Source organism: Triticum urartu, chromosome 4A (genome assembly GCF_056163025.1).
Source record: "Triticum urartu cultivar PI428250 chromosome 4A, HENAU_Tu73, whole genome shotgun sequence".
Lineage (NCBI taxonomy): Eukaryota > Viridiplantae > Streptophyta > Magnoliopsida > Poales > Poaceae > Triticum > Triticum urartu.
In genome coordinates, this window is record NC_141876.1 from 479,946,301 (window position 1) to 479,967,280 (window position 20,980).

The window sequence follows — 20,980 nt, forward strand, 5'->3', positions numbered from 1 at the left end:
GATATATCTTTTTCTCATCAAGATAAGCATATTTAAGAGTATCAGGTAACGGTTTAAGCTCAAACACGGGATCACCCTTGTGTGGAGGAGGATCCCCTAAGATTTCAACAGGCAAATTGTTTTTCAGAATAGGTTCCTGTTTAAAGAATACTTCATCTATTTCTCTTCTTTCATTCATAAACATGTCATTTTCATGGTCTAGCAAATATTGTTCTAAAGGATCACTAAGAGGTACGACAATAGAAGCAAGACCAATAATTTCATCCTTACTAGGTAATTCTTATTCACGGTGTTGTCTACTAAATTTAGAAAAATTAAATTCATAAGTCATATCATCTAAACTGATAGTAACAACATCCCTTTTGCAATCTATGGTAGCGTTAACAGCGTTTAAGAAGGGTCTACCAAATATAATGGGACAAAAGCTATCTTGTGGGAAACCAAGAACAACAAAATCAGCAGGATATTTAGTTTTCCCACACAAGACTTCAACATCTCTAACAATTCCCATTGGTGAAATAGTATCTCTATTTGTAAGTTTAATTGTGACATCAATATCCTCTAACTCAATGATATGTCTCCGTCGTATCTATAATTTTTGATTGTTCCATGCCAATATTCTACAACTTTCATATACTTTGGGCAACTTTTTATACTATTTTTGGGACTAACATATTGATCCAGTGCCCAGTGCCAGTTCCTGTTTGTTGCATGTTTTTTGTTTGGCAGAATATCCATATCGAACGGAGTCCAAATGGGATAAAAACTGACGGAGATTTTTTTGGAATATATATGATTTTTGGGAAGAAAAATCCACGCGAGACGGTGCCCGAGGTGGCCACGAGGCAGGGGGTGCGCCCTGACCCTCGTGGGCCACCCGTAAGGCGGTTGATGCCCTTCTTTCGCCGCAAGAAAGCTAATATCCGGATAGAGGTTGTGTCAAAATTTCAGCCCAATCGGAGTTACGGATCTCCGGGAATATAAGAAACGGTGAAAGGGAAGAATCTGAGAACACAGAAACAGAGAGATACAGAGAGACATATCCAATCTCGGAGGGGCTCTCGCCCCTCCCGTGCCATGGAGGCCATGGACCAGAGGGGAAACCCTTCTCCCATCTAGGGAGGAGGTCAAGGAAGAAGAAGAAGGAGCGGGGCTCTCTCCCCCTCGCTTCCGGTGGCACCGGAGTGCCACCGGGGGCCATCATCATCACCGCGATCTACACCAGCACCTCCACCATCTTCACCAACATCTCCATCACCTTCCCCCCTCTATCTACAGCGGTCCACTCTCCCGCAACCCGTTGTACCCTCTACTTGCACATGGTGCTTTATGCTTCATATTATTATCCAATGATGTGTTGCCATCCTATGATGTCTGAGTAGATTTTCGTTGTCCTATCAGTGGTTGATGAATTGCTATGATTGATTTAATTTGCTTGTGGTTATGTTGCTGTCCTTTGGTGCCCATCGTATGATTGCGTGCGTGGATCACACCCTAGGGTTAGTTTTATGTTGATAGGACTATGTATTGGAGGGCAAGAATGACAGAAGCTGCAACCTAGCATAGAAATTGATGCATACGGTATTGAAGGGGGACCAATATATCTTAATGCTATGGTTGGGTTTTACCTTAATGAACGTTAGTAGTTGCGGATGCTTGCTAATAGTTCCAATCATAAGCGCATAGAATTCCAAGTCAGGGATGACATGCTAGCAGTGGCCTCTCCCACATAATACTTGCTATCGGTCTAGTAAAGTAGTCAATTGCTTAGGGGAAATTTCACAACCACCACTTTTCCACACTCGCTACATTTACTTTATTGTTTCTTTATCTAAACAGCCCCTACTTTTTATTTACGTACTCTTTATTATCTTGCAAACCTATCCAACAACACCTACAAAGTACTTCTAGTTTCATACTTGTTCTAGGTAAAGAGAACATCAAGCGTGCGTAGAGTTGTATTGGTGGTCGATAGAACTTGAGAGAATATTTGTTCTACCTTTAGCTCCTCGCTGGGTTCGACACTCTTACTTATCGAAAACTGTTGCGATCCCCTATACTTGTGGGTTATCAAGACCTTTTTCTGGCGCTGTTGCCGGGGAGCAATAGCGTGGGGTGAATATTCTCGTGTGTGCTTGTTTGCTTTATCACTAAGTAATTTTTATTTGCTGTTCTTAGTTGTTCTCTATCTTTAGTTATGGGTATGGAACACGAAATACCAAAAAAATTTAGGTGTACTTGCTACTCATGGAGATGGGGAACCTCCTAAAACCCTCGATGCTAGTTATGTGAAAAATATAATGTACTACTTTAATAATCTTGAGAAAACCATTCAATTATGTAATGGGAGTAACTTTGGATCAACGTGAATACTTTAGGGATTACCGCTTGACACAAAAAGGGAAACTATTATGGGATCAAATTCATATATTGGATTGGTATGCTAGGCAACTATGCTTGAGATATGATTATGCTTGTTGCTCTAAGGTGAAGGCTCCACACCTTCCCTTTTCATGTGAATTTAATGATAATGAAACCTTAGCTTCTTATGCTAATGGTATATATGATTACTATGATGTGGAACAAATAAAAGAATTTGTTGCTTTTATGGGTGCTTATGAAATTGAATCTATGTTTAAAGAGTTTGAAGATTTTGATGATGCTGTTTATAGACCTGAAAATTTAGCTATCCTCAAATATTGTTATGATAATTATGAATACAATTACGAAATTAATGCACTTATTGAGAAAGTCTCCGCTGTCCAAGAAGAGGCTAATATTTTGCAGGAATCTATGGAAGAAGAAGTTGATGAAACTGTGAGCTCATTGGATGAGAAAGATGAGGAGGAGAGCGAAGAACAAAAGGAGGAAGAGCGGATTGATCACCTGTGCCCACCTTCTAACGAGAGTAACTCTTCAACTCATACATTGTTTAATTTCCCTTCGTGCTTACCGAAGGATGAATGCTATGATAATTGCTATGATCCCGTTGATTCTTTTGAAATATCCCTTTTTGATGATGCTTGCTATGCTTGTGGCCAAGATGCCAATATGAATTATGCTTATGGAGATGAACTTGTTGTAGTTCCTTATGTTAAACATGAAATTGTTGCTATTGCACCCACGCATGATAGTCCTATTATCTTTTTGAATTCTCTAAACTACACTATATCGGAGAAGTTTGTGCTTATTAAGGATTATATTGATGGGTTGCCTTTTACTACTACACATGATGATTTTGATAGATATAATATGCATGTGCTTGCTGCTCCTACTTACAATTATTATGAGAGAGGAACTATATCTCCACCTCTCTATGTTTCCAATACGGTAAAATTGCAAGAAATTGTTTATACTATGCATTGGCCTTTACTATGTGTGCATGAATTGTTCTTTTATGACATGCCGATGCATAGGAAGAGAGTTAGACTTCGTTGCTACATGATATATGTTACTTTGTGCTCACTACTAAATTACAAATCATTGTTAACTAAAATTGGCTTTGATATACCTTGGGATCCGGGTGGATCCATTACTTGAGCACTATATGCCTAGCTTAATGGCTTTAAAGAAAGCGCTGCCAGGGAGACAACCCGGAAGTTTTAGAGAGTCATTTATTTCTGTTGAGTGCTTTTATATAGTTTAAAAACAACAAAAATAAAGACGGGAACCCAAAACTTTTTCAAAAAGGAAAGCGGAAGTGAGAAAGACAAGCATTGTTGAAGTGGGAGCTAGCCTTGAACTTTTTTCATGCTCATGGAAACTTTGTGAATCTTGATTACAGAAACTTTTCAATAGAAATAATTATCCCCTTGTACAATTCCTTGTATTATAAAAATAATGTGCCAAGGTTTGCCTTTAGGATGTTTACATTTGCTTGATGGTTTGTACGGTGCAGGACAGAAACTTTGGCTGTAGTGTGCGATTTTAAATTTTCTGCTGGAAAGTCAAATGGTTCTGATTCTTTCTGAAATGTCTTCCTATACAAATTTTTTATTTTTCCTAATTTTTGTAGAATTTTTCAAGTATCAGAAATATGGTGAATTTTCAGATTATTACAGACTTTTCTGTTTTAGACAGATTCTGTTTTTGATGCATAGTTTGCTTGTTTTGATGAAACTATCGATTCATATCAGTGGATTAAGCCATGAAAAAGTTATATTACAGTAGAAACAATGCAAAAACAAAATATGAATTGGTTTGCACCAGTACTTAGAGTAGTGATTTGCTTTATTATACTAACGGATCTTACCAAGTTTTCTGTTGAAGTTTTGTGTGGATGAAGTGTTCGATGATCGAGAAGGTCTCGATGTGAGAAGAAGGAAGAGAGGCAAGAGATCAAGCTTGGGTATGCCCGAGGCACCCCAAGTAAATATTCAATGAGACTCAAGCGTCTAAGCTTGGGGATGCCCCGGAAGGCATCCCCTCTTTCTTCAACAAGTATCGGTATGTTTTCGTATTCGTTTCGTTCATGCGATATGTGCAATCTTGGAGCGTCTTTTGCATTTAGTTTTCATTTTTCTTTTATGCACCATGCTGGTATGAGATAGTCCTTGGTTGATTTATATAATGCTCTTTGCACTTCACTTATATCTTTTGAGTATGGCTTTATAGAATGCTTCATGTGCATCACTTATATCATTTGAAGTTTGGATTTCCTGTTTCTCTTTACATAGACAACCTCCATTTGTAGAATGCTCTTTTGCTTCACTTATATTTGTTAGAGCACGGGCATATCTTTTGTAGAAATAATTAAACTCTCTTGCTTCACTTATATCTATTTAGATAGATGACAGGAACTGGTCATTCACATGGTTAGTCATAAAATCCTACATAAAACTTGTAGATCACTAAATATGATATGTTTGATTCCTTGCAATAGTTTTGCGATATAAAGATGGTGATATTAGAGTCATGCTAGTGGGTAGTTGTGGATTAGTAGAAATACTTGTGTTGAGGTTTGTGATTCCCGTAGCATGCACATATGGTGAACCGTTATGTAACGAAGTCGGAGCATGATTTATTTATTGATTGTCTTACTTATGAGTGGCGGTCGGGGACGAGCGATGGTCTTTTCCTACCAATATATCCCCCTAGGAGCATGTGCATAGTACTTTGTTTCGATGACTAATATATTTTTGCAATAAGTATGTGAGTTCTTTATGACTAATGTTGAGTCCATGGATTATACACACTCTCACTCTTCCACCATTGCTAGCCTCTCTAGTACCGCGCAACTTTCGCCGGTACCATAAACCCACCATATACCTTCCTCAAAACCGCCACCATACCTACCTATTTTGGCATTTCCATAGCCATTCCGAGATATATTGCCATGCAACTTAAATCATCATCATATACATGACTTGAGCATTCATTGTCATATTGCTTTGCATGATCGTAAGATAGCTAGCATGATGTTTTCATGGCTTGTCCGTTTTTTATGTCATTGCTACGCTAGATCATTGCACATCCCGATACACTGCCGGAGGCATCCATATAGAGTCATACTTTTTTCTAGACATTGAGTTGTAATATTGAGTTGTAAGTAAATAAAAGTGTGATGATCATCATTATTAGAGCATTGCCCCAGTGAGGAAAGGATGATGGAGACTATGATTCCCCCATAAGTCAGGATGAGACTCCGGACTTTAAAAAAGATAGGCCAAAGAAGCCCACCAAAAAAATAAAAAAAAATAAAAAAATGAGAGAAAAAGAGAGAAGGGGCAGTGCTACTATCCTTTTTCCACACTTGTGCTTCAAAGTAGCACCATGTTCTTCATATAGAGAGTCTCTTGAGTTATCACTTTCATATACTAGTGGGAATTTTCATTATAGAACTTGGCTTGTATATTCCGATGATGGGCTTCCTCAAATGCCTGAGGTCTTCATGAGCAAGCAAGTTGGATGCACACCCACTTAGTATCAGTTGGAGCTTTCTTACACTTATAGCTCTAGTGCATCCGTTGCATGGCAATCCCTACTCACTCACATTGATATCTATTGATGGGCATCTCCATAGCCCGTTGATACGCCTAGTTGATGTGAGACTATCTTCTCCTCTTTGTTTTCTCCACCATCATATTCTATTCCACCTATAGTGCTATGTCCATAGCTCACGCTCATGTATTGCGTGAAAGTTGAAAAGGTTTGAGAACGTCAAAAGTTTGAAACAATTGCTTGGCTTGTCGTCGGGGTCGTGCATGATGTTAATATTTTTTGTAGTGAAGATGGAGCATAGCCAGACTATATGATTTTGTACGGATAACTTTCTTTGGCCATGTTATTTTGAAAAGACATGATTGCTTTATTGGTAGGCGTGAAGTATTATTGTTTTTATGTCAAATGATAGACTATTGCTTTGAATCACTCGTGTCTTAATATTCATGCCATGATTAGATTACATGATCAAGATTATGCTAGGTAGCATTCCAGATCAAAAATTATCTTTTTTATCATTTACCTACTCGAGGACGAGCAGGAATTAAGCTTGGGGATGCTGATACATCTCCATCGTATCTATAATTTTTGATTGTTCCATGCCAATATTCTACAATTTTCATATACTTTTGGCAACTTTTTATACTATTTTTGGAACTAACATATTGATCCAGTGCCCAGTGTCAGTTCCTGTTTGTTGCATGTTTTTTTGTTTCGCGGAATATCCATATCAAACGGAGTCCAAATGAGATAAAAACTAACGAAGATTTTTTTTGGAATATATATGATTTTTGGGAAGAAAAATCCATGCGAGACGGTGCCCAAGGTGGCCATGAGGCAGGGGGCGCGCCTGCCCCCTGGGCGCGCCCCTGACCCTCGTGGGCCACTCGTAAGGCAGTTGATGCCCTTCTTTCGCCGCAAGAAATCTAATATCCAGATAGAGATCGTGTCAAAATTTCAGCCCAATCGGAGTTACGGATCTCCGGGAATATAAGAAACGGTGAAAGGGAAGAATCTGAGAATGCAGAAACAGAGAGAGACAGAGAGACAGATCCAATCTCGGAGGGGCTCTCGCCCCTCCCGTGCCATGGAGGCCATGTGCCAGAGGGTATACCCTTCTCCCATCTAGGGAGGAGTTCAAGGAAGAAGAAGAAGAAGAAGAAGAAGAAGGGGGGCTCTCTCCCCCTCGCTTCTGGTGGCACCAGAGTGCCACCGAGGGCCATCATCATCACCGCGATCTACACCAACACCTCCGCCATCTTCACCAACATCTCCATCACCTTCCCCCCTCTATCTACAACGGTCCACTCTCCCGCAACCCGCTGTACCCTCTACTTGAACATGGTGCTTTATGCTTCATATTATTATCCAACGATGTGTTGCCATCCTATGATGTCTGAGTAGATTTTCATTGTCCTATCGGTGGTTGATGAATTGCTATGATTGATTTAATTTGCTTGTGGTTATGTTGCTGTCCTTTGGTGCCCATCATATGATTGCGCGCGTGGATCACACCCTAGGGTTAGTTGTATGTTGATAGGACTATGTATTGGAGGGCAAGAGTGATAGAAGCTTCAACCTAGCATAGAAATTGGTGCATACGGGATTGAAGGGGGACCAATATATCTTAATGCTATGGTTGGGTTTTACCTTAATGAACGTTAGTAGTTGTGGATGCTTGCTAATAGTTCCAATCATAAGTGCATAGAATTCCAAGTCAGGGATGACATGCTAGCAGTGGCCTCTCCCACATAATACTTGCTATCGGTCTAGTAAAGTAGTCAATTGCTTAGGGGAAATTTCACAACTCCTACCACCACTTTTCCACACTTGCTATATTTACTTTATTGTTTCTTTATCTAAACAACCCCCACTTTTTATTTACGTACTCTTTATTATCTTGCAAACTTATCCAAAAACACCTACAAAGTACTTCTAGTTTCATACTTGTTCTAGGTAAAGAGAACGTCAAGCGTGCGTAGAGTTGTATCGGTGGTCGATAGAACTTGAGGGAATATTTGTTCTACCTTTAGCTCCTCGTTGGGTTCGACACTCTTACTTATCGAAAACTATTGTGATCCCGTATACTTGTGGGTTATCACTCAACTGGTGCAATATCATGCATGATTTCTCTATATAAGGAATGAGGTATTGCGCTAGCACTAGCACCCATATGACATAAGGCATGATAACAATGATCTCCTATTTTAACAGAAATAACAGGCATGCCTACCACAGGTCTAGGTTTATCTTTAGCATAGGGTTTAGCAATTCTAGCAGTTTCATCACAGAAATAAATAACATGCCCATCCATATTATCAGACAAGAGATCTTTAACAATAGCAATATTAGGTTCAACTTTAACTTGCTCAGGAGGTGTATCTGTTTTAATATTGCTTTTATGAACCACAGTTGAAGCTTTAGCATGATCCTTTATCCTAATAGGGAAAGGTGGTTTCTCAACATATGTAGTAGGAACAATAGGATCATTATAAGTGACAATCTTTTCTTCAACTTTAATAGGTGCAACTACTTTTACTTCTATGGGGAGGATGATATTTAAACCACTTATCCTTGGGGAGATCAACATAAGTAGCAAAAGATTCACAGAAAGAAGCTACTATCTCAGAGTCAAGTCCATATTTAGTGCTAAATTTACGGAAAATATCAGTATCCATAAAAGATTTAACACAATCAAAACTAGGTGTCATACCTGACTCCTTACCTTTGTCGAGGTCCCAATCTTTAGAGTTGCGTTTAATTCTTTCCAATAAATCCCATTTGAATTCAATAGTCTTCATCATAAAAGAGCCAGCACAAGAAGTAGCAAGCATGGTGCGATTGTTATCAGAAAGCTGAGCATAAAATTTTTGAATAATCATTTCTCTTGAGAGCTCATGATTGGGGCATGAATATAACATTGATTTAAGCCTCCCCCAAGCTTGAGTGATGCTTTCTCCTTCGCGAGGCCAAAAATTATATATGTAATTGTGATCACGATGAACAAGATGCATAGGATAAAACTTCTGATGAAATTCCAATTTCAATCGTTTGTAATTCCAAGACCCCATATCATCTCATAGCCTATACCATGTCGATGCGTCTCCCTTCAAAGATAAAGGGAAGACCTTCTTCTTAACAACATCTCCAGGTACACCTGCAAGCTTAAATAATCCACAAACTTCATCCACATATATTAGATGCTCATCTTGATGTTTTGTTCCATCTCCTAAAAAAGGATTAGCTAGCAGTTTTTCTATCATACCCGAAGGAATTTCAAAGCAGACATTTCCATTTTCATTTTCAGTTGGTTTGGTAGGTTGAGGAGCAACTCTTTGCTCTACTGGTCGGGGTGAAGATACCCCGAACAAGCCCCTCAGAGAATTACTTTCCATAGTAACAAGTGACAGTAAGTTTCAGCACACTATATAAATTTTTCCTTACCAAATTCCTCCTACCAAAGGTGCTTCACTCCCCGGCAACGGCGCCAGAAAAGAGTCTTGATGACCCACAAGTATAGGGGATCTATCGTAGTCCTTTCGATAAGTAAGAGTGTCGAACCCAACGAGGAGCAGAAGGAAATGATAAGCGGTTTCCAGCAAGGTATTCTCTGCAAGTACTGAAATACACTACAAAAAAATACACTTTTGTGATGATACGTGTTTGTCACAGTAGGTCGCGTTTTTTGTCATGCATGTACATCCATGACGATTTTATGACAGAATCAAGATAGTCATACCTGTGCTGTCGTAGAAGTGTTCCATGACATTACCAAAATTATCATCACGGAAGTGTCCACTTCCATGACGATAAATCGCGCGTCAAAGAAGTGCTTTCATTAAGGGTGACCAACACGTGGCATCCACCATAACGGAACGCCATTAAGCTATCGGGTCGGATTTTGGATCCGATAACCCGTTAACAGCCCTGACCAATTGGAAATTTCCACGTGTAAAATTCTGATTGGCCGAAGGGAACACTTGTCAGCTCGTCAGTGGGCCAGATGTCGCCCGTCCATTGGAGGAGACATGCCTATGATACATCGACACATGGCTGGGCCCAACAGAGGCCCATATAGGTTAAAAAGGCCGGCCCAGTCAAATGCCCGTAGAACTTAATCAGGTACTAGTGGGCCAGCCCAATAACGGCCTTCTTAATAAAGGCCCATTTACGGCCCGAAGCCAGATCTGGCCCGTTAATTGTTCGCCCAATATTTGGGCCCATTTACGGCCCGAAGCCAGATCTGGCCCGTTAATTGTTCGCCAAATATTTGGGCCCATTTACGGCCCGAAGCCAGATCTGGCCCGTTAATTGTTCGCCCAATATTTGGGCCCATTTTCGGCCCAAAGCCAGATCTGGCCCGTTAATTGTTCGCCGAATATTTGGGCCCAACTACAGCCTAGTGACTTTTGGCCTGTTAGAGGCCTGATGTAGACATGGGCCCATTTCAGCCGGGTGAGACTTTCGGACTAGGAATGGCCTGTGCTGCCCATGGGCCATATATGGTACGACCGGACATTGGGCCCACTAACGGCCCGTGATAAAGGTGTCAACAGTTAAGCCCAACGTGACTTTGGGCCTGTTAAAGGCATGTCGTGTAATTCGGCCCGTTGATGCCTGTGCTAAGCTTTCGGCCTCTTAAAGGCCCATGATATCAGTGGGCCAACTAAGGCCCGAGATATGTTTTGGCTTGGTAACGGCCCTTGAGCTAACTGGGCCCAAAATGGCCCGGTCTACATTTCGGCCTGCTGAAGGCCCGTCGATGACTAGTGAAAATTGAGGTGCAACATGCATTTTGGCCTGCTAAAGGCCCGTGGTTTCATCTCGGCCGTAACAGGCCAGTACAATATTCAGCCTGTTAATGGCCCAACACTACTTGGGCCAAACTAAGCCCTAGGTCGACAAAAGGCCCAACTAAAATATAGGCCGGTGTAAGTTTGGGCCTGGCTCAATGTGTGAAGGCCCCAATCATTCGGGCCCAAGAAAGACGCAGGCCGGCCCAATTGTGGCCCGCTAAAAACCTGGCCCGTTAGAGTCGAATGTTTCGGTCCGGTCGACTACATCTGATTTTTTTCAGATAGCGAATGATGGTAGTAACTAGTAGGAATTAAGAACAAACCTACTCTATACAATAAAGAAATTACGGCATAGTAACTAAGAATAAACCTACACTATACAATAAAGGATTTAAGGTATATTACATCCACTGGGCATCGAAGTTCGCCACCAGTGATCATAAAGCGCAACGAAGAAGCAGATTACAAAAACTAGGCACCATTGCAGCATAACAAAATAAAATTGAACCGAGACCACTTCCAAGACAGTTCAAGAAAGGTTAGCCTTGCGGGGGAACTGCTGCGCAAGCTACTGATCAAGGCTGTGAGACCGGCCTAGCATGTCGGTCATAGCTTCCAGGTGTAGCTGTTTAGCGATGAGGTTCTCATTGGTGTTCTCCACAATATTTCTTAGAGATAGGACTTCAAGTCGAAGTTGAGTTGCAGAATGCCTTTCTGCTAGAACTTGGGACTGAAGAAGTCGAACTGATTTAGACAATGAATTTTGTGAGCTTGTCTGACTGTTAGTCTCAAGTAACTTGAACACTACATCAAGACAAGACTTTGGGGTTGTCTCGCTATCTTCAAGATGTTTTGCCTTCTTTGCTGCAATATATGTTGGGTTTGTCTCACAGCCTTCAGCAGACTTGTGCATGCCATCAGGCATATCACCATAAAACAAAGCAGAGAGATGACAGGTTTTGCACGTGTATAAACAAAGATGATAACTGTTCTGTCAATTCTATCCAATTTCAAATTAGAAAATAAAGAGTAAGTTCAAAATATCAATAGCATAATTTAGCATTGTTCATAATGCGGGGAGCTTCACCACACTACTGGATTACCATGTCAACATAACAAGCATAGATGAAGGGCAAAGAAAATCATTATATCTATTTTGGATAATGTGCATGGCATGTTGTTCATATCATCAGCCACATCAGTAAGATAAAACAGGAGATGACAAGGTGCAAACGTGGGCTGCTTCGCCACACACTGGATTATAGATCCACAAAAACAAGCATACATATAGGGAGTATTAAGTAATGTGCATTGTATGAATAAGGAATTTGGTTTTACAAGTAAAACCTAGAACTTACGGTTCTTACGAACATGCATTTTGGTAGAAATAGCAAACTAAACAGCAGTAAACGATAGGGAGTATGAGCAAATTAAACAACAGTTGAGGATAAAGGCTTTAGAAGGACTGACTTACATTAACAGTTAACACCAGCTTTATAATGCCCTTCTCCATGTCAAGGGAAGGATAACTCAAGAATTTCAGCATAGAATCTTCTTCATAAGCATTGCCTGTACTCTATATTTTGTAGAGAGTAATTATAGATATGATAATACGGGAAGGGATAGAGGATAATGAAGATAAGATGCAGATTGATGCTACATAATCAACTACCAATCCCTGGAAGTACAAGTGTTACAGGACAAAATGTACTGACAAGAGAAATGGGCTACACTTCTGCACTGGCATTGTCTGTGTATTCTACTTGTTGGTAAGATTAAATATAGATCTGATCTTTTTTAGTAAATGGTGGGCGAGGGAGATAAGATGCAAAATTCTACAAAATGAACCAATCCCTCTTCCCATAATACAAGAGTGTTTTGAACACTGGTGTACTGTACAAAACATTCTTATATGGGACGGAGGGAGTAGCTGTTAATGTAAGTACATTGATAGACCACGTTCAGTCCTTACAAGGACTGCAGAGCTAAACCTCTTCAAAAGCATTGGGTTGATTCTAAATTTATGTAAGAGTCCATACGGATCTTATAATGTCCACCAAATGGACGATTACGAGGCTAACATGTGCAGTGATGCTACATAATCAAACAGCTATGAAAGTAAGTATGGTCATACAGCGCAAGAGGTACTCACAAGAGCAATGCAGTGTGCAGTATAGTTGCGAGATTCTGTGGTCCCTTGAGAACGAATGTTCTTCTGCTAATAGTTTTCGTACAAGTGAGACATTAAGGAAAATGCAGAAATGTAGTTCAAATTGTGATGTGATATCATAGACAGTACCTTACGCTGCAGCCGAGACCAATGTGTAACAAGATTATTCTAGTCACCATCGGATAAATGTAGCACCGGAGACTTTACAGAAATTTCGTTCAGAGTCTTGCCATAGAAGTGCGCTTGCCTCAGGTAGGAACGATACTTCATCAACGAGTGCTTGAAAAGCGCAACCAACCCTTGCTCGTCATCACAATCCAGTTTGCTCCTCGCCTGTTTAAAAAGAATGAAATCTTGTGTCTTCTGTCAGCAGAAACATATGCAGTAATGACCATGAATAACATTAGTACATTACTTACGCGTATGTTGCGGAGGAAGACTGGAAATTGTTCTGTGTATGCAGTATAATATTTCCATGAAGGAAAGATGCGCACAAAGTTCCTGACAACAACATAAGCTTCGTATTCTAAACTGGGAAGAAATGGAACAGGGGTCCTATTTGCTGCAATTGGGGCTCTCTCTGGTTCGAAAAGGGATTTGGCAACTGGATTTGGTGTACTCTTTGCTGGAATGGGGGTTTTGCGTCGTACAGCTGGTGCTATGTCAACTGTCATAATCATACTATTTGCTGCAGTTGGGGTCTGCTGAGTTGGGGCATCAGAAATGACCAGTGTAGTAGGGCTAGAGTCTGCTAGAGTTGGAGTATTTTGTGGGTCAGGTGATATTGCAACTACACCTAATGGGCTATTTGATTTATTAGGTGCCACTACCTTTTCCAAATACTTTGCTTGTGCTCCTCCACAATCAGCAATCACCCTCTTCCTTTTGAACGTCTGATACACAAGAACATCGTTTGAATGGATAAATATGGTATGATGACAGATGGAATATGTACTGAAAATGGATAGGCAGGGCGTATTCACATACACGATGTGTAAACTAAGCTAATGGCAGTTCAACAAAGTAGAAGCAATGCAAAGCATCAGTTGCAAGATATGTGCGAGCAATGTAACCTTGGAAAGTTAGAGCAAGTACCTTGATGGGTGAATAAGATAGGGCATCTTCCTTTGACTCCTTCACTAGGGAGCTACATTGACTTAGGTCTCCCTCCAGCTCAGAATCACTGTTAGGATCATATTCTGAGCATGAATCTGTAGGTGGATAGCGTTTGCATTGCATTGCATCCAGACTTGATTTCAGTCCCTTAATGCCAAGTTTGACAGCCATGGCATTGTTCTGCTTTATTCTTTTCATGTGCGCAGGCTCATAATCATTATGATGCTGTTCAGAATCTGAGATTCATGAAAACATAAAAAGTAGTCAGATTATCTATGGAATGCATGGCGGATTCAACTCGGAGAGTGTCTCCCTATAAACCCCTACATATGCAAAGTTCACCTCCCCAACCGTGCTGACTAGACCACACACAGAAATACAAACCCCTTATGTCTCTATAACAGGTAGGCACACATTTCAAAACTGAAGTAGGAACATTAGAATCATATGCAATTCGTATTTGAACAAATAAACTAAGCAATTATGAGTGGCGTAATGTTTAGCTTCAAGGGTGGAGTGTTGGTAGTGCGACACAAAGCAAGTAGGCAGATTGTATTCCATGTAAAAGATCGAAACCTATGTAAAAGCTGGAAATGACACTTTCTTTCTATACAATGCAGTGTTTGTTACCCACACATGATGGAAGAGATCACATAGAGAAATACTATTCACTCATGTCTACGGTTCCAGTATTTAGAAACAGGGTGGTCCACCCTAAAAGAATGTTGACAACAAATATGACAAGGCAAGCATAGATGTAGTGAATCAATCATTTACTTGTGAGCTTACTAGTACAAGTATGCAGAATTGCAACTGCAGTAAGAGACCGTCCAAAATCTGAATGAAGAAGTTTGTCTAGCATTTATTGTTTGCAACTAATCGACGTGAATAATTGGATATTATATGGAATGAGTAAGAAAGACAAGTAAAATTGTCAACAAACCTGGCTTGCAGTAGTAATCTGGGTCAATGTCACTACGACCAACAATCCAAAATGACTAGTTTTTGTTCCGAGGGATGGAATTTTGAAAACCCTGTGAACTTTAGAGGTACTAAAGATTACCGAAATACATGTGAACCATTAAGTGTAGGTAGCACTGAGCACACAACAAACCCTAATGATAGTCCTTCCTAATGAGTAATGAATCAATTAGAAAATGGGTCATGAGGAGTGGCCGCTGAGTGTTGAGGACGTATCTCAGGATAAATCGGGTTGGCTTGGTGGGTGTTGCACGCCTGAGCCCTGAACGGACTAGGAAGGTAGGCACGGCGGCGCGCCCGGGCAGCGGTGACGCTGTTGGGCGAGCGGCTCCTGGCCTCCTGTTAGTCCGGCATCTCCTCCTAGAGTCATGTCGTCCGGGGACAACAAGTCGCCGGCGAGGCAGGCGGCTGGGGGCGAGTAGAGATCGGAAGTGCGCAGCAGAACAGAGGGGAATCGGGGCCTGGGACGACCCAAAATCCCAGGGTGGGCCGGCCCACCATGGGCACCCTGTAGAGATACACACCCAAGCGGTGAACATGCATTTTCGAAACTAATTTAGGAACATTTAGCTGACGAATTAAACAACTCTGTTTTAATAATATCAGATTCGTATTTGAACAATTAAGCTAGTTTAGCTTGATGGGTGGAGCAGTGTTATTATGACACGAAGCACGTATTCTCATCGTATAGTGATCATAAAAGGGGGAAACTCTAAGCATATTTTTTTAGCAAAAGAGGGTTTCCCCTCCGATTTCTATTAAAGAAACCACCACAGAACCAACATGATCAATTAAACCCTAAGCATGATCAATTAAACCGTATTATGGTTGTGCCATGGCAGATTTGAAGCTGCAAACCGGAGAAATGATATTTAGCATCCATTGTTTGCTTCGAACTAAGAACTAAATTCTAAGAGATGAAAAGAAAGTAGAGTAACCAAGTTAAGATCTATTTTCTGGTTGAGATCAAAAAGTTGAGGAGATATGAAGTACCACGTATCTTGCGGCGCCGTGTAGGCATCGGGGGTGCGATGGCTGTCAGTGGCGTTGAAGCAGATCTGCGACGGTAGACGGGTGCATCGGGGGATAAGTCTCGTTGCGGTGGAAGAGAAGGTCGTGTGAGCGGCCCTGCTAACTCTTGAGCACTGCGTTGGATTTCCCCGAAGAGGAGAGGATGATGCAGCAAAGTAGCATAAGTATTTCCCTCAGTTTTTGAGAACCAAGGAATCAATCCAGTAGGAGGCTACACGCGAGTCCCTCATACCTACACAAAAACAATAGCTCAACGCAACAAATGCGCTTACGGGTTGTCAATCCCTTCACGGTCACTTACGAAAGTGAGATCTGATAGAGATGATAAATAATATTTTTGGTACTTTTGGTATAGAGATGCAAAGTGAAAAGTAAAATGCAAAGTAAAAAAAGCAAAGCAATAATAAAGTGATGAAGATTGATATGATGAGAAAGAGACCCGGGGCCATAGGTTTCACTAGTGGCTTCTCTCAAGAGCATAAGTATTCGACGATGGGTGAACAAATTACTGTTGAGCAATTGACAGAATTGAGCATAGTTATGAGAATATCTAGGTATGATCATGTATATAGGCATCATGTCCAAGACAAGTAGACCGACTCCTGCCTGCATCTACTACAATTACTCCACTCATCGACCGCTATCCAGCATGCATCTAGAGTATTAAGTTAAAAACATAGTAACGCCTTAAGCAAGATGACATGATGTAGAGGGATAGTTTCATGCAATATGATAAAAAACCCATCTTGTTATCCTCGATGGAAACAATACAATACGTGCCTTGCTGCCCCTTCTGTCACTTGGAGAAAGGACACCGCAAGATCGAACCCAAAGCTAAGCACTTCTCCCATGGCAAGAAAAACCAATCTAGTAGGCCAAACCAAACTGATAATTCTAAGAGACTTGCAAAGATAACCAATCATACATAAAAGAATTCAGAGAAGACTCAAATATTATTCATAGATAGACTGGATCATAAACCCACAATTCATCGGTCTCAACAAACACACCGTAAAAAGAAGATTACATCGAATAGATCTCCACGAGAGAGGGGGAGAACATTGTATTGAGATCCAAAAAGAGAGAAGAAGCCATCTAGCTACTAACTATGGACCCGTAGGTCTGAAGTAAACTACTCACACTTCATCGGAGGGGCTTGGATGATGATGTAGAAGCCCTCCGTGATCGATGCCCCGTCCGGCGGAGCTCCAGAATAGGCCCCAAGATGGGATCTCGTGGATACAGAAAGTTGCAGCGGTGGAATTAGGTTTTTGGCTCCGTTTGATATTCCTTTTCTTCGAAACCCTAAAACAGGCAAAACAACAGCAATTCTGGGCTGGGCCTCCGGTTAATAGGTTAGTCCCAAAAATAATATAAAAGTGGATAATAAAGCCCAATAATGTCCAAAATAGTAGATAATATAGCATGGAGCAATCAAAAATTATAGATACGTTGGAGACGTATCAAGAATCCCCAAGCTTAATTCCTGCTCATCCTCGAGTAGGTAAATGATAAAAATAGAATTTTTGATGCGGAGTGCTACTTGGAATGATTTTAATGTAATTCTTCTTAATTGTGGTATGAATATTCAGATCCGAAAGATTCAAGACAAAAGTTTATATTGACATACAAATGATAATACTTCAAGCATACTAACTAAGCAATTATGTCTTCTCAAAATAACATGGCCAAAGAAAGTTCATCCCTACAAAATCATATGGTTTAGTCATGTTTCATTTTCGTCACACAAGAATGCTATCATCATGCACAACCCCAATGACAAGCCAAGCAATTGTTTCATACTTTAGTAATCTCAAACCTATAAACTTTCACGCAATATATGAGCGCGAGCCATGGACATAGCACTATAGGTGGAATAGAATATAATGAGGGGGTTATGTGGAGAAGACAAAAAAGGAGGAAGTCTCACATCAACGAGGCTAATCAGTGGGCTATGGAGATGCCCACCGATTGATGTTAATGCAAGGAGTATGGATTGCCATGCAACGGATGCACTAGAGCTATAAATGTATGAAAGCTCAACAAAAGAAACTAGTGGGTGTGCATCCAACTTTCTTGTTCACGAAGACCTAGGGAACTTGAGGAGGCCCATTGTTGGAATATACAAGGCAAGTTCTATAATGAAAAATTCCCAGTAGTATATGAAAGTGATAACATGAGAGACTCTCTACTATGAAGATCATGGTGCTACTTTGACGCACAAGTGTGGCAAAGGATAGTAACATTGTCCCTTCTCTCTTTTTCTCTCATTTTTAATTTTTTGGGCCTTTTCCTTCTTTTTTATGGCCTTTCTTTTTTTTATATTCCTCACTTGGGACAATGCTCTAGAAAATGATGATCATCACACTTCTATTTATTTACAACTCAATGATTACAACTCGATACTAGAACAAAGATGACTCTATATGAATGGCTCCGGTGGTGTACCAGGATATGCAATGAAGCAAGAGTGACATGTGTGAAAGAATTATGAACGCTGGCTTTGCCAGAAATACTATGTCAACTAGATGATCATGCTAAGCAATATGACAATGATGAATGTGTCATGATGAATGGAATGATGGAAAGTTGCATGGCAATATATCTCGGAATGGCTATGGAAATGCCATAATAGGTAGGTATGGTGGCTGTTTTGAGGAAGATATAAGGAGGTTTATGTGTGAAAGAGAGTATCATATCATGGGGTTTGGATGCACCGGTGAAGTTTGCGCCAACTGTCAATGTGAGAAAGGGCAATGCACGGTACCGAAGAGGCTAGCAAGGATGGAAGGGTGAGAGTGCGTATAACCATGGACTCAACATTAGTCATAAAGAACTCACATACTCATTGCAAAAATCTACAAGTCATCAAAAACCTCGGTACTACGCGCATGCTCCTAGGGGGATAGATTGGTAGGAAAAGACCATCGCTCGTCCCCGACCGCCACTCATAAGGAAGACAATCAAATAACACCTCATGTTTCAAATTTGTTGCATAATGTTTACCATACGTGCATGCTACGGGACTTGCAAACCTCAACACAAGTATTTCTCAATTTCACAACTACTCAACTAGCACGACTTTGATATTATTACCTCCATGTCTCAAAACAATCATCAAGCATCAAACTTCTCTTAGTATTCAACACACTCATAAGAAAGTTTTATTATTAATCTTGCATACCAAGCATATTAGGATTTTAAGAAAACTACCATGCTATTAAGACCCTCAAAATAATCTAAGTGAAGCATGAGAGATCAATAGTTTCTATAAAACAAATCCACCACCATGCTCTAAAATATATAAGTGAAGCACTAGAGCAAAATTATATAACTCAAAAGATATAAGCGAAGCACATAGAGTATTCTAACAAATTCCAAATCATGAATGGCTTTCTCAAAAGATGTCTACAGCAAGGATGATTGTGGTAGAATAACAAGCAAAGACTCAAATCATAAAAGACGCTCCAAGAAAAACACATATCATGTGGTGAATAAAAATATAGCTCCAAGTAAAGTTACCGATAGAAGTAGACGAAAGAGGGGATGCCTTCCGGGGCATCCCCAAGCTTTGGATTTTAGGTGTCCTTAGATTATCTTGGGGGTGCCATGGGCATCCCCAAGCTTAGGCTCTTTCCACTCCTTGTTCCATAATCCATCAAATCTTTACCCAAAACTTCACAACACAAAACTTGAAGTAGAAAATCTCGTGAGCTCCGTTACCGAAAGGAAACAAAATACCACTTCAAGGTACTGTAATGAACTCATTCTTTATTTATATGTTTGTTATACCTACTGTATTCCAACTTCTCTATGGTTCATAAACTATTTTACTATCCATAGATTTATCAAAATAAGCAAACAACACACGAAAAACAGAATTTGTCAAAAACAGAACAGTCTATAGTAATCTGTAGCTAGCGCAAGATCTGGAACCCCAAAAATTATAAAATAAATTTCTGGACGTGAGAAATTTATCTATTAATCATATTAAAAAATAATTAACTAAATATCACTCTCCAAATAAAAATGGCGGCAGTTCTCGTGAGCGCTAAAGTTTCTGTTTTTTACAGCAAGTTCAACAAGACTTTCCCCAAGTCTTCCCAACGGTTCTACTTGGCACAAACACTAATTAAACACAAAAACACAACCAAAACAGAGGCTAAATAATTTATTTATTACTAAACAGGAGCAAAAATCAAGGAATAAAAATAAAATTGGGTTGCCTCCCAACAAGCGCTATCGTTTAACGCCCCTAGCTAGGCATAACAAGCAAGAATAGATCTAGGTATTGCCATCTTTGGTAGGCAATCCATAAGTGGCTCTCATGATAGATTCATATGGTAATTTTATTTTCTTTCTAGGGAAGTGTTCCATGCCCTTTTTTAATGGAAATTGGAATCTAATATTCCCTTTCTTCATATCAATAATTGCACCAACCGTTTTAAGGAAAGGTCTACCGAGAATAATAGGGCGAGAAGGATTGCGATCTATATCAAGAACGATAAAATCTACGGGCACATAATTCGTATTTGCAATAGTAAGAACATCATTAATTCTTCCCATAGGTTTCTTAATAGTGGAATCCGCAAGATGCAAGTTTAGAGAGCAATCATCAAAATCACGGAAATCTAGCAAATCACACAAAGTTTTGGGAATAGTAGAGACACTAGCACCCAAATCACACACAGCATAAAACTCATAATCTTAATTTTAATTTTAATTTTAATAGTAGGTTCCCACTCATCATAAAGTTTTCTAGGGATAGAAACTTTCAACTCAAGTTTTTCTTCATAAGATTGCATCAAGGCGTCAACGATATGTTCGGTAAAGGCTTTATTTTGACTATAAGCTTGAGGAGAATTTAGAACGGATTGCAACAAGGAAATACAATCAATTAAAGAGAAATTTTCATTATTAAATTCCTTGAAATCCAATATAGTGG